This window comes from Rhinatrema bivittatum, chromosome 18, assembly GCF_901001135.1.
Source record: "Rhinatrema bivittatum chromosome 18, aRhiBiv1.1, whole genome shotgun sequence".
Taxonomy (NCBI): Eukaryota; Metazoa; Chordata; class Amphibia; order Gymnophiona; family Rhinatrematidae; genus Rhinatrema; species Rhinatrema bivittatum.
Window position 1 is genome coordinate 54,768,650 of NC_042632.1, and position 14,400 is coordinate 54,783,049.

Below are 14,400 nucleotides of genomic sequence, written 5' to 3' on the forward strand. Positions count from 1 at the left end.
AACTGCGTATGCTGATAAAAGTGCACCCACAAGCATCACAGAATATGCGCAGGATCCCTGGCCTGTAGGGCAATTGATGAGGCAAAATGACAGGAGTGTGAGGGACAGTGTGTGGAAGACTGAGGCACTGTGAGAGAGCGAGGGAGAGTCAGTGTCTGGGTCTGAAATGCCTGACAGGTTCATTCAGCTAGTAACAGTATAATTATTAAACATTGAAACTATTTACTAAAATATCATTTAGAATTTACCTGTCAAATATGAGGTGATTGCTGCAAGCAATGGTGGAAGAGATGAACTACTATTGCCATTCTAAGTCCAGACTACAGATGTGATGAGTAGGACAAGAAGGCAGAAAGGAAGTCTCAGAATGCCAGCTGCTTCCCTTCTGGACGAGCATGTGCATATATACCTGCCACTCTGTTGGAAAATGCTGAATGGGTAAAGAAAAAAGCTCAATTACAAAAGGAATCAGACAAATGTGCAACTTTGCCAGTTACACATTTATCTCAATTGGTCTTCATCTAGTTAGACCTGTCCAGATGTATGCATTATGTCCACCAACCAGCAGGTGGAGACAGAAGCTAACAGTTTTGCAAACGTAGCCTCTTTTAAGCTCCTGTGTTGACCTCATACTTCCAGCAACCTGTGTTTCCAGCAGATGGCAGGTGAGCAACCTGTGCTGAGTGTTGAGACCTGATTAGGCTGGTTAAAGAAGAAATGGAGACATTTTGGAAGGGCATTTCCTGAGGTAAAAGTCTAATACTCCCTCCCTTGATTGAGCATAGCCCTGGACTAGGGGGCTTCCAGACACAGGCTTTTCTGTAGTTGGCCTTCCCCCCTTTATTCCTTTTGCCTCTTCCTATCTCTTATTGGGATCTTTTCTCCATCAAAGTGCAACAGGAGAATATGCACAAATCTGTTTAGATGGGAGAAGGATTCTTTAGTTATATTTGAAGGTCACAATCAGTTTCAGAAAGTCAGAACATATGTTTGTTTTGTTCACTGGGCTCAGAAAGGGTGAGGCAGCATCCCAACCATGTTTGGATTAAAGAAGTAATGGTGGTTTATGTTGTTAGAGAATTGGCCTCTGCCCAAGATTATAAGAAAGCATTCGACCAGGATGTAAGCAACTTTATGGGTGGAGCTCCACTTAGTTTTGCTGTTACAGCATCAACGTTATCATCTTTGCATTCTTTCTCAAAGTATTATCTTATGGATGTTCATGTTAGGAAGGAGGCCTCCTTTGTGTTGAAGGTCTTGAAAGCAGGTTTGGCATTATCCTGCCTTTTCCTGGAGTAGCTTGAGTACATCCAATACATCTGGATTGGTCTGGCTGGATGAAAAGGAAGGAAATAATTACCTGATAATTTCCTTACCTTGAGCCCAGCCAGAACAGTTCAGGACCCTCACTGATCTTCCAAACTTATCTTTTCAGCTATTAAAGTTTCAGAGAAGGAACATATATGGAGATATCAACAGAAGAGTAGTAAGTTATGCTGAGGTTATAAATAGTTTTCTATTTTTTCTATGTTTCTTCTTGGAAGCCCCGAGTTGGGAGCATGGGGAGAATTTCATGAATTAGTGTGTTAAGCTTGTTACAGGTAATACCCTTGCTTATAAGGGGTGACATCAGTGAAGCCCACCAACTAGCAAGTAATCTCTGTCTCTACCTGCTGGTTGGTGGGCATAATCCATATGTCTGCACTGAGGTGGCTGGACTCAAGGAAAGGAAATTATCAGGTAAGAACAAATTTCTCCTTCTCACCCTTATAGCTTTGGTAAGAGCATAATTTTATTATCAGATGTGTTTGAATTTAGAAAGGCACACCAAAAAAGTATGTAAAGGTCTGAGGTCTCAGCTAATGGGTTGTTTGCCTCTCTTTTGAAACTAAGATCTCAAAATTGTTCCACATATTCAAGTCTGAATTACTGTTCATATTCTGAGTAAAGTTTAATGGCACCATTATGCCAAGGCCAAATTTAGAAACTGGTTTTCCCATGAATTGGCATAAAGGTTTAGAGCTGAGAAGTATGAGCTTCAGCACGTCACTTCCTTGTGCCTCCTGGTGTGGGTGCCATCCCACTGCTGAAATAAGCATTGAACACTCACAGTCGGCAAAGAGAAATTATTAATAAAAAACTTAGGAGCAATATGTAGTATCACACTGAAGTAAAATACATGCAGAGTTCAAAGTTCAGAAGCTTTGCAGTAGTTGTTATATGTCGCCTCTTCCAAATCTGTATACCAATGAGTTAGTTTATTTGCATAGCATCTTCTAGCTGGTTAACATTCATTTCAATTATGTTAATAAGACTGAATGCTTGTAGGTCATATGATTTCTTGTAAGCTGAGCCCAAAAGGCAGAAAACGTAATTCTGATATTTGACATATTTTAACATTTATTTATTTATTTATTTATTTATTTATTTAACAATTTTATATACCGAAATTCTTGTAAAAGGTTACAAATCAGTTCGGTTTACATTGAACAGTAACAGTGCTTCCGAAGAGAGCAATTACATTGAACAATAACAGTTCGGATTACATTGAACAGTAACAATGCTTCAAAAAAGGGCATTAAAAGAACAGTAACAGTGCTTCAGAAGAGAGCAATTACATTGAACAGTAACAGTCCAGAATAAATTGAACAGTAATACATTGAACAGTAAATGCTTCCTAAAGAGCAATTCCATTGAGTGGAAACAGAGCTTCAGAAGAGCAGATTAAATTGAAACAGTAACAGAGCATCAGAATAGAGTAATTACAATGATACTAGTATACAAGTTATTCCAATATCATAAAACGAATCGTATAAATAAATAAGCCCGTGATATCAGAGACTCAAAACTTGGACTAAGAACAGACTACTGGGGATAAAAGACAGCAATGGATTACATTCCACAGGTCTGCTGCTATTATCTTGCTCTTCTTCACCACCACCCACTGAGAACCCTTCGAAGCACCCCTACACTCTGTCTTGCTTTATTCATATACTATGCAGATTTTCCTCTCAGTTTGGAATCCTCTCTTCTCAGATCCTAGCTATTTTTTAAATCTAAATTGAAAGGGTCACGTTCTGAGTCTGCATTTTCATGTTTTATTTTAATTTCCACTTCCTGCTACGGGATCTATTGCTTGTGTGAATACATCATGCTTTTCTCAAAAGTGTTTTGCTTTTAGAGCAAGCTGAGAATAACACATATTAAAGGGCAGCAGCCTTTAACTGTCAGGTGTTCAGCCAGCATTCAGACTCTGGCACACTAGGTATAGGGGGATCATTCTCAGACTGGTCATGAACCTTTTTTTTTTGTCAGGTGTGGTAAGAAATGAGTCCTGGGTTTTTTTCAATGCAATTTCTACATGTACTCTCGGTAAATAAGCCTCCATGAAGGCAAGGCATACAAATCTATCTCAAGCATATTCATAAGTGGCTGCTCCCTGGACTAGCTGAATTCATGGAGGTAGTTTTTAGCTGTAATGGAAAGATTCCTATATAAAATTGTGATATCATGATCCATACTGGATATTCACCCAAATATTAGCAACACAGAAAACCTGATTATTAAACCTAAACCTTTTAAAAACATAATCTCTTTTGAAATGATTTTTAACAATAATTCTGCTTTAAAAAAAAAAAAACAGCTATTAAAGGCAGCTTGAGTAACAAAATCACAAGGGTGATGACCCAAAAAACGTCCTCCTTGGATTCTGTGATATTTGGGCTTTCTCATTGCTACTGATCTGGGATTTTCCTCCATATTACCGTGACCGAATTACAGTGGTAATGATGGTGGAATTGTGTGGTCATGTGTTCTGAGGATAAACTTGATTTTAATCGATTTATTAATGTTTGTTAATCAATGTTTATAATGTTTCAACTGTTAAATCAATACATAGTTGTGTTATTTATAACGTTACAATGTAAAGATAATATGACCGCCGTCACATTATCACAAAAGTTATCATGTAAAGCGATGTCATACCCATGTTTAATGTCGGTATATAAAAACAAACAAATAAATAATCGGGGAATATGCAATGGCTTTCGACTTTAAGAGATGGGGGTAACATTAGAAGCAATTAGATGTTCTCCTGGGTGAAACAGTATAGTAAAAGGATCAAGCTGAATGACCTATTCCTTTCCATGCTATATCTTAACTTCTAATTGATAATTTTCCTGTTTCTCAAGAAGTTATTCAATACCGGAGCCATGCTTTGTCAGATGAAGCCAAGAGCTTTGCACAAGAATACGTTTCCGGAAATGACTTCTGCATTTCTTAATTTGATATTTTAATAACACAGGGAGGCTTAAGTGATTTTTTGCTTTCTCAGCTTCCTGCTGCATGTCAGATCTGTGGATCCACTGTGGCAGAAAGGTCTCCACTTATCAAAAGAAACGCAGACGGGCCTGCTCTGGGATGGGTGAAAGCATGCATTGTTGGCTGTCTAAAACTTTTCAGTAAATCCGTGTTTCTCAATCTGAAACAGCATTTTTCAGGAGAGATTAAAAACCAGTCCTGTACTCATTCCTTTCTCCACTAAGGTAAAAGGTGTATGAGGCATAGATAGGGTTTCTCAGGTTCTTCCTTCCTTTGAGTACATAGAACATTACAAGACTAGGCAGAACGTTTAGTGTCTTTGAGAATTGCCTGACTGGCTGATGTCCAGCATGGTGTTAGCTCTTAGAAGCATTTTTCATCTTGTACTGACAGAATTGCATTCTTGTTGTCTATAAATCTCCAAAACCAATTCTGAATGTTAAAGGAGCAACATTCATCTCATGCCCCTTAACTTCTCCACACTAAGAGTGAGGGACAGACAAGGCAGTCAACCTCTTGAGTCACATGTCACAGTGACATCATTTGAGTCACCAAGTCCAAATAGTTGAGAACCAAGTGATTTATTAGAAGGCATCGTATGAATACAACTGGTGCAAGCATGGACATCTGGCAACACCCATCATGTATAAAGGTCTACATAAGTGGCAACAGTTGCTATCAATAATATTGCCTAGGAATACATGGAAGAAATAGATCTTTTTCATTTTAGACTGGTTATCTTTTTCTGGTCAGGAGTGTAAGTGTATGGAGCTGTCATGCTTTTTTACTCTGTATCCATGCAAGTAGCACCGAGACCTCACTCTCCATTCTTGCTGTTTAGCCAATAAAAGCTCAATGTTTCACCATGCAAGAGAGGCATTACCACAAGTCAGAAAGACTGGAGAAGTGAATTGTTGGCCACATTTAAACAAGATCTGCTCCAATTTATTCTTTCAAGTTTTTTCTATTAATTGTATGTTAACATAAGTAAAAGAACTGATTGGGTGATTTAAAAGGGGGAGGATTACTGTATTTATCATAATTTTTTTCAAAATGAACCAAGTAGGTCCCTGACTCCCTGCTATTTAGCCCACTGTTCAACAGCCAACTATTGACAATGTAGCAAGTTATTACATAATACCTGCCATTGTGGCCATATCATGGATCCTGTAGTGCGGAGTAAGAGACCATGACATCTAAGAGGTGAAAGATAAGACAAAAAGCTGCAAAAAAATTAGCCTATTTAACCAAGCTCAGAAACACGGACCAGACATGAGAGAAAGCAATATATATTGTAGAATATTATATAGTATTATTTACTTAGAAATAACTGTAATGTGTCTCTATTTAAAATAAGAAAAAGAAGTCAGAAGGGTGAAACAGTAAATGTAAAGAGCATCCATGGTGAAAGTCTAATTCAAAAAGGTTGATTTATTCAAGAGTACACAAAAATTTGGGTAAACGCTTTGCTCCTCATTGCTGCTGAATCTCTTATTTAAAACTTTTATATTCTGCCTTATGCATATAAATATCTTGTATACAAATAATCAAACAGACATACAAAACAAAAAAACATGTAACAATAAAGTAAAATAAATTCCATCATGAGCTGTACCAAAAAAATCACAGATAAGCCAGTTTAAATTAAAATGTTGTAACTTTTCTTCTTAAAAGTTCCTAGTTCTAACTCGGCCTTAAAATCTTGTGGGACAGCATTGCAGAAGAAGGCCCCGCTATTGAGAATGCTCATCTGCAGGTTACCTGTAATGAGGCAATGGTTGGTACTGATTTCCCTGCTGAAAGTAAAGTGTGAACGGGGCAATAAAGTTGAAGGAACAGAGGCCCGGGACACTAGCCGATGCCAGTGAGGTGTCCTTCCTGCTGACGGTCCATAATCACCTTCGCTGCAGCGTTCTGACTCAACTGGAAAGCTTGTCACCTCTGAGGAAGATCAATGTTCGCATGCACCTAATGAAGTAAAGTTCCAGGTAAGTCATTAGGAATAGATGAAAGTCATTAAGGTATTCTGAGACTATAGAGAGGAAGTTTCAATTTCGTGTAGGCCCAGGTCTGCAAGGAAGGGTATGTGCAATGCCGCCTCTGCTCCGGGTCCCTCCTAAGACGCCTGGGTGCCCAAGATCCTTCTTAAAGGGCCCATGCCGGGAAAATACCAGTGGCACTTGAGGTTGACATCACCAGTATTGGCCTATAAAAGACCACCTTGACAGCACTTCTTTGCATCATCAATAGCTCGACTACCCGATGTAGTACTAGTTGCCACTTCGTGTTCCTAGTCTTCATGCCTGTGTTCCAGGTCTTTGTCTTGGCAGACCCTGGTCACTTTCTCTGAGTTCTTAGTCTTCATCCTTGTGGTCAGTCTTCAGTCCTTCAGTGTCTCCTCTTGCCCACCTGTGCAGTTCCTCGCTTTCCTGCCTGCCCCCTATCCATCCCCCCTTCCCTCAGATGGATCTCTGCTTTTGACTTTGGCCTGCTTGACACGCGACTGCGACTGAACTCTGCCTGATTCTCGCTTAGGATTGAATTCTTCCTGCCTCATGCCACTGCCAGGCAGTGTTCAGACGTAGTCATCTCTGACTGTGCCTGTACTTAGCCTTTCTCTGACCCTGGTCTATGGGTCAACCATCTCCATGGATCTCCACTTTGTCCACAGAGGCCCCTGCCTAAGTCCTGCTGCCCCGGCACCCAAAGGCTCAACCTATGGGGAACGAGGGCTGGTATAGGTGAAGCTCTAGTTGGGCCTCTGCCACAGCCAGCTCCACCAGCTGATGATGGGGACCTGCAGGGCTCCTCCCTGCAGATTGCGCCAACTCCACCTCGGTCCAAGGGTTCATGCCCGCAACAACTAAACCGCATACAAATGATGTATTACTGGTTGATTAGTGCCTAAAAACTGAAGAAAAAATCCCAAAACATGCTGCGACACCGCAAATGTCTGGATACGTTTTATGTACGCCATAAGCCCATTCCTGGCTTCACTGATATCTTTGGAAAATAACAGGCCTGTTTGTGTTGGGAATAGGGAATTTAACACCAGAACTAGCTCAGCTTGTGCTCACAAATCTGCTGCCAGCTGGTATCCCTGCAGGCGTTGAGGCTGTCACCTTGAATGTCATCACAGTAGACGTTCCACATGATGATGTGGTATGCAGAGGTCAGAAAGTCAGAATAGCAGATGGACCTCGACCTCCTTTCCCTCTGACCGAGTGACCTCCCCACAGGCCTCCTGCATCCTGAGCGATACTTGAGTTTCATTGCACAGTTTTGCCCAAGCTGTCGGGATTCATCACGGCTGCTCCCTGAGTCTGCACCTGCTCTGCCTACTCAGTTGTGCTTGGGTGTCCTGGAGCTGACCCAGGACTTGGCCTTTCTGTTTATTAATAACTTTCACCTAAGGAGGCGATTTTCAAACTGTGGACGAAAGACCGTGCAGGCTTTACATCCGTGACGAAAGTCGGAGTGGATTTCTTTGACGTTTGCTGTGGGTATAAAGTGCACAAGGTCACTTGCACCTCTTTCTTCTGCAGGTAGATCTTTGCTGTAAAAGTATTCATGAAGATCTGAAAGTGCCGTCCACGTCTGTACTCTTCCTCCTCCCACTTTAAACACGTCCTCGAACGCCTCCTCTCAGTGCTGGTAAAGGTCAATTTTTAAATGCATTGGGGGGCTGTGGGGGTGGGGGCGCAGTTTGCAACGGATAAAACTCTTTTTACGCATGCCTGCTGCTTTCCGAAACAAAATGGATCTAGTGAGCTTCCTAGAACACGGCAGGGGATCGCCAACCTACACCTCACGGTCTTTTGAGATTTCAGATCTTTCTTGGGTTTTTAATTTCTGTCCCAGGCCAAAGCATTCTGGATTTTACCATTGAGATGTTCTGTGCAAAGCCAGAACTGGGACGCATTTCTAATGCTGGCGTTGCAGGGTCCAGCACCTCTTTTGTTTAGTTTATTTGAGTTGCTGTGCTGCCTTTCCAAAAATACAAAAAAAAAGGTTTACCACTGCACATTATAAATATAAAAGCGTTGTGATTTATGATTACAATATATTTAAATCAAACAATATAACAGCAGTAGCATATAATAAAACAGCTAGTAGCCTGAGATGTTACTCCTTCAGTGCCTGAATTTACAATTTATTTATATTGATGACTTGGATTTGTTTCCTGCCTTTTTGAATACAGAATTCACTCAAAGCGGGTTACCGCATATTAGAAATATAAACAGGTAATTTGTAGCTTCACATTGCAATATCACAAATGCAAGTTGACAAAATAAGATGCACCTCAAGGCCTAACTCTAAATAGAATAAAAAATCTTGACTAAGTTCTGACTCTGAATAGCTCTAAAAACAAATAGCTCTATAGCAAAACTCTGGAATGTAGCAGCACGTTGAAGGCAAGTCGAGATGAATGCCAGTTTTCTCTAGTCAATTTAGCAGCTTTGGGTTCTGGGTTTAACTTTTTTTTTTTTTTTTTTGCTTCTTGAAATAGGAGTAGTCATGTATTTGTCACAGCCCGTCTGGGAGGTAGTTCCATATGGCAGATGCAGATCCCATGAGGAATCTTTTACATACATCTGTTCTTTGTAAGGATGGAATATAGGGGGGATGTGAGCCCTCAGTTCTATGGTGTGGTGCGCTCTGTAGCAGGACAGTCTAGACTTTCACCTTTACCAGCCTCATCCTTTGCAGGTTGAGCCCTTGGATTCTGCTGGCTAGCAGGACTTCAGCAGGTCCCTAGGGCAGATGTGGTAGAGTCCAGAGACCCACCAGATACCGAGGAGGCAGGCTTACAGAAGTCAGAGGAGGGCCAAGGTAGGGGCAGGCAGCGAGCAAGTGGTCAGATCCAAGCAAAAGGTCAAGATCTGGAGCAACAAGCTGAGGGTGGACATAGACACATAGAAGACTCTGAAGAGGACAACAAGGAAGACAGGTTGGACAGATTGGATTGGAAGGCAAGGCAAGGCTGGACGAGGCTGGGCTGGAAGGCAATGCACGGCAAGGGTGAGCTTGAAGATAAGGCAAGGCTGGACGAAACTACTAATGCCAGCAACAAGTAGTGTTGCAGTCCAGAAAAGGACATCGCCTTCTATCCCGTGACTTTTTCTTAGAAGCCTCTCATGAGGGACTTTGTCAAACACCTTCTGAAAATCCAAATACACTACATCTACCGGTTCACCTTTGTCTACATGTTTATTAACCCCTTCAAAAAAATGAGGCAGATTTGTGAGGCAAGACTTCCCTTGGGTAAATCCATGCTGGCTGTGTCCCATTAAATCATTTCTATCTATATGATTTGTGATTTTCTTTATAATAGTTTCCATGATTTTTCCCAGCACTGAGATCAGGCTGACCAGTCTATAGTTTCCTGGTTTGCCTCTGGAGCCCTTTTTAAATATTGAGGTTATATTGGCCACTTTCCAGTCTTCAGGTACAATGGATGATTGTAAATGATAAGTTACCAATTACTTGTAATAGGTGTGAAATTTCATTTTTGAGTTGTTTCAGAACCCTGGGGTGTATACCATCTGGTTCAGGTGATTTGCTACTCTTCAGTTTGTCAATCTGGCCTACTACATCTTCAAGGTTCACCATGATTTGGTTCAGTGATATAAAACTGTCTCCAGAACTGATATCTCACCAACAATTCTCATCCTCATCAGTAAACACTGAAGCAAAGAATTCATTTAGCTTTTCCACAATGGCCTCATCTTCCCTAAGTGCACTTTTAACCCCCTCCATTATCTAATGGTCCAACCAACTCCCTTGCAGGCTCCCTGCTTCGGATATAGTTTAAAAAGTTTTTATTATGAATTTTTGCCTCTATAGCCAACTTCTTTTAATTTCTCTCTTAGCCTGTCTTATCAGTGTTTTACATTTAACTTGCCGATGCTTAGTTTTTTCCTATTTTCTTCAGAAGGATCCTTCTTCCAATTTTTGAAGGAAGATCTTTTAGCTAAAATAGGTTCTTTCACTTCACCATTTAACCATACTGGCAATCATTTGGCCTTCCTTCCACCTTTCTGAATGCGTGGAATACATCCAGACTGTGCTTCTAAGATGGTATTTTTTAACAATGCTAAGAGATTTTACCATGCATTTAGTCTCTTGTAAGATCTTTAACCTGTTGGACTCTATCTCAGACATAAAGTGCACCCCCCCCCTCCCACACACACATACACCAAGTTGCTCCTATCATTGCGATATAATTTGTACCCTGATATAGCACTGTCCCATTGGTTATCCTCCTTCCACCAGGTCTCTGAGATGCCAATTATGTCAATCTCATCATTCACTGCTATACACTCTAACTCTCCCATCTTACTTCTTAGACTTCTGGCATTGGCATACAGACATTTCAAAGTGTGTTTTTGTTTTTATTAACAGCCGGCTTTTCAGTTGACAGGAATAAACTGGAATCTATTAACTCAGGTGAGTCTTTAATTATAGGCACATGGACTGTTTTTCTTATTATTAGGGCTTCTCTGTCAGGATGCCCTAATTCTAATGCATCATTAGTATCCTTTGAAGATACCTCCCTCCAAACAATGCTCTGCCTGCCTCTGGGGACCTGCGCGTGGACAGGAAGCATTTCAGAGAATGCTACCCTGGAGGTTCTGGATTTCGTTCACTTTTCTACCTAAAAGCCTAAATTTGGCTTCCAGAACCTCCCTCCCACATTTTCCTATGTTGTTGGTGCCCACATGTAGCATGACAGCTGGCTCCTCCCCAGCACTGTCTGAAATCCTATCTACGTCCTTCACATCTGGCAGGCATGTTACAAGGCGATCCTCACGTCCACCAGCTCTCTACATTCCTAATAATCAAATCACCAAGTATAACCCTTCCCTCCTGGGCAGTAGCTGTGGTGATGACTGTGGTGGCAATATTTCCCTGAATAAAGCTGCAGGATGCTTGGAGCAACCATGTTTTGCATACAGCAGCCTTCTTAATTTTTCCCAGAAGAGGGAGCCAATGCACTGTTATCTGATGTATTTCACCCAGGAGATGACAGATTGTGCAAGGTTTCCACAATCCACCTTATTTGTCTAGGTAGAATGAATCTGGCCTATTAAGAACATAAGAACATGCCATACTGGGTCAGACCAAGGGTCCATCAAGCCCAGCATCCTGTTTCCAACAGTGGCCAATCCAGGCCACAAGAACCTGGCAAGTACCCAAAAACTAAGTCTATTCCATGTAACCATTGCTAATGGCAGTGGCTATTCTCTAAGTGAACTTAATAGCGGGTAATGGACTTCTCGTCCAAGAACTTATCCAATCCTTTTTAAACCCAGCTATACTAACTGCACTAACCACATCCATATCTTGTAGCACTGTCTACTCTATTGTGGGTGTCAGCACAGATGCTTGGAAGATTTGGTCTTTGAAAGATGTGAATCTCAGAAACTTTTCAATTCAGTTCTAAATAAATATTATTATAGTAAATTCCATCTTAGAAAAGGGGATTTTCCTGTAAGTTGGAAGGCAGCAGTTATTAGACCTGTTTTACAAAAGCAAGACCTACATGCATCTAGTTTTTAGGGCCTGATTCACTAAAGCATTTCTCCCACTCTGTGTCTATGATGAATCAAGCCCTTAGATTGTTATTGCCTGGCCTCTAATCTGCTATTTTTAAGTAATATTTATTTATTTTTATTTATTTAGCATTTTTCTATACCGACTTTCCAATAACAAAATTATTGATCAATTCGGTTTACATTTTAAACAATAACAACAATGACAAGTAAATGTCTTACAATGAACAGGTCGAATTAACTTGGATTAAGATATATGGGGGTAATAACATAATTAACATGAGCGGTGCCTAATATAGGCTAGAGGCTGGGTTTTAATGATAGACTGCCAAAGATAATAGACTGCCAAAGATAATATGGTAAAGTTGCGATGGAGAACGTACAGAGAAGGGCAACCAAAATGATAAAGGGGATGGAACAGCTCCCCTATGAGGAAAGGCTGAAGAGGTTAGGGCTGTTCAGCTTGGAGAAGAGACGGCTGAGGGGGTATATGATAGAGGTCTTTAAGATCATGAGAGGTCTTGAATGAGTAGATGTGACTCAGTTATTTACACTTTCAAATAATAGAAGGACTAGGGGGCGTTCCATGAAGTTAGCAAGTAGCACATTTAAGACTAATCGGAGAAAATTCTTTTTCACTCAACGCACAATAAAGCTCTGGAATTTGTTGCCAGAGGATGTGGTTAGTGCAGTTAGTATAGCTGGGTTCAAAAAAGGTTTGGATAAGTTCTTGGAGGAGAAGTCCATTACCTGCTATTAATCAATTATACTTAGGGAATAGCCACTGCTATTAATTGCATCAGTAGCATGGGTTCTTCTTAGTGTTTGGGTAATTGCCAGGTTCTTGTGGCCTGGGTTTGGCCTCTGTTGGAAACAGGATGCTGGGCTTGATGGACCCTTGGTCTGACCCAGCATGGCAATTTCTTATGTTCTTATGTTCTAAAGTAGTGTTTTCTAGGTCATAGAGGTTTTGAGATAGAGGTTTTGCAGGCATGCCAGTTGGATGATTGTCAAGACTATAGAAATGATTCAGTTTTGTTAGCTATAACAGAGGATATATGTAAACAATGCAGGCAATACCCTCCTTGTACTATTTAATTTATTCATTTATTTAAATTAGTTATTTCCCACACTATCAGATACTCTTAAAGGGGTTACAAGAAACATTTATAAAACTACATATGATCTAAAAATTCATAATCTCCATCCTCAGGCCTCTCTCTGGCTGAGAAAGGTGAGTAGCCTTACCAGAGTAGCCTTTCTCACCAAAATACAGATTAAGTCCCATGGGCATTCTTTGCTTTCCATTGTTTCTCATAATTGCAGGCAGGACAGTGAATCTTGCTCAGCCTCAGATGCTCGCTCTGTGTCAGAAATGGGTGATCTTCCCACAGACTGCAGGGCTTCCACAACTCTCCAGATTGGAGTTGGCTCTTGGACGATACACCCCCAGTCAGGTGATTCAAAGGCTTGCTGCCCTTCCTCTGCTTCCAGGTGCAGTGAGCCCTTCCCTGGCCTTATTTCTGGCATGCTGGCAGTTAAGAGCATCATCCCTGTTTCCAACTCTAAGAAATCGGACTTTTTAATTAAGCTCTCTTGCAGTTTCTTCTGTCCTTCCAGGAGATTTGAAGCACAGCTTGCATTTTGACTTACTTGTGCTGTAGTGCAGGGCCACCCCTGTTCAACCTTTCCTTTCTTTTGTGAGCAATAGAAAATCAAATAAAGAAAAAAAACCCTGCTTGTTCAGCACTAACACTGTACAAACTCTTTCTAACGAGGCAGAGCTTCCCCTTACCTGCAATAATGTTTTATAAACTGCTTTTTGTAGCCAGTCCTCAAGACACACTTCTCTGTATTCAAAAAAAATTTAACACCTGCTTTTCTTCTGTGCCCTGTCTGAACCACCCTCTTTTACTCTTTTCAGTGCTTTGTGAACACTCTTAGCAGCACTGCTTCTACACCCAAACTGCTTCTTTGTGCAGGACTTGCACAACAAACTTTTATTCTTTTCTGTACTCCTTTTTCCTCTTTGAAAGCTTGGGTTTCTGCCTGTGTAGTCACATAGTGCAATAACCCCACTTCTGACACCATATGTAGGCTAGCCCAAGCAGTCTATACCTTCCCAGAAACACTTTGGACTCTGGTCTTCATACATAAGACTTTATTTTTCACAAACAAATTCAACATAAACAGTTCAGCATTTACCTTCAGGGCAGCATAACAGACAGGCTTGAGGCCTGTCTGTTATGCTGTCAGGGGTCCTGCCCATAGAGCTACCTGTGTGCCTGACTTTTATAGTAGACTAGGCCAGATGTTTAAGGAGTGTCTTTAGGGATACTCTTTCATACCATAGTGATAGTAATATTGACCAATTTTCTATCACATTGCATGTTGTTTTGTGAATAGTGAAAAGATGTAATGTTATTGCTCTTCTATGTTGCCATTCAGCCAAATGATCAACCCTGTCTCAGTATTTTTTTAGAGCTAACCTTGCTGGTGAAAAGTAGGTACTATTCTTGTCTTT

The 14,400-nt window shown here is 40.9% G+C and overlaps 1 long non-coding RNA gene across 1 annotated transcript in view; it reads right to left on the bottom strand.

Moving 5' to 3' along the window:
• LOC115079597 overlaps positions 1–14,400 on the bottom strand; it is a 136,693-nt gene that overhangs the window by 2,875 nt on the left and 119,418 nt on the right. The window contains exon 2 of the long non-coding RNA XR_003853339.1: positions 249–430. This is a non-coding gene — a long non-coding RNA (uncharacterized LOC115079597). The remainder of the gene's footprint in view (positions 1–248; positions 431–14,400) is intronic.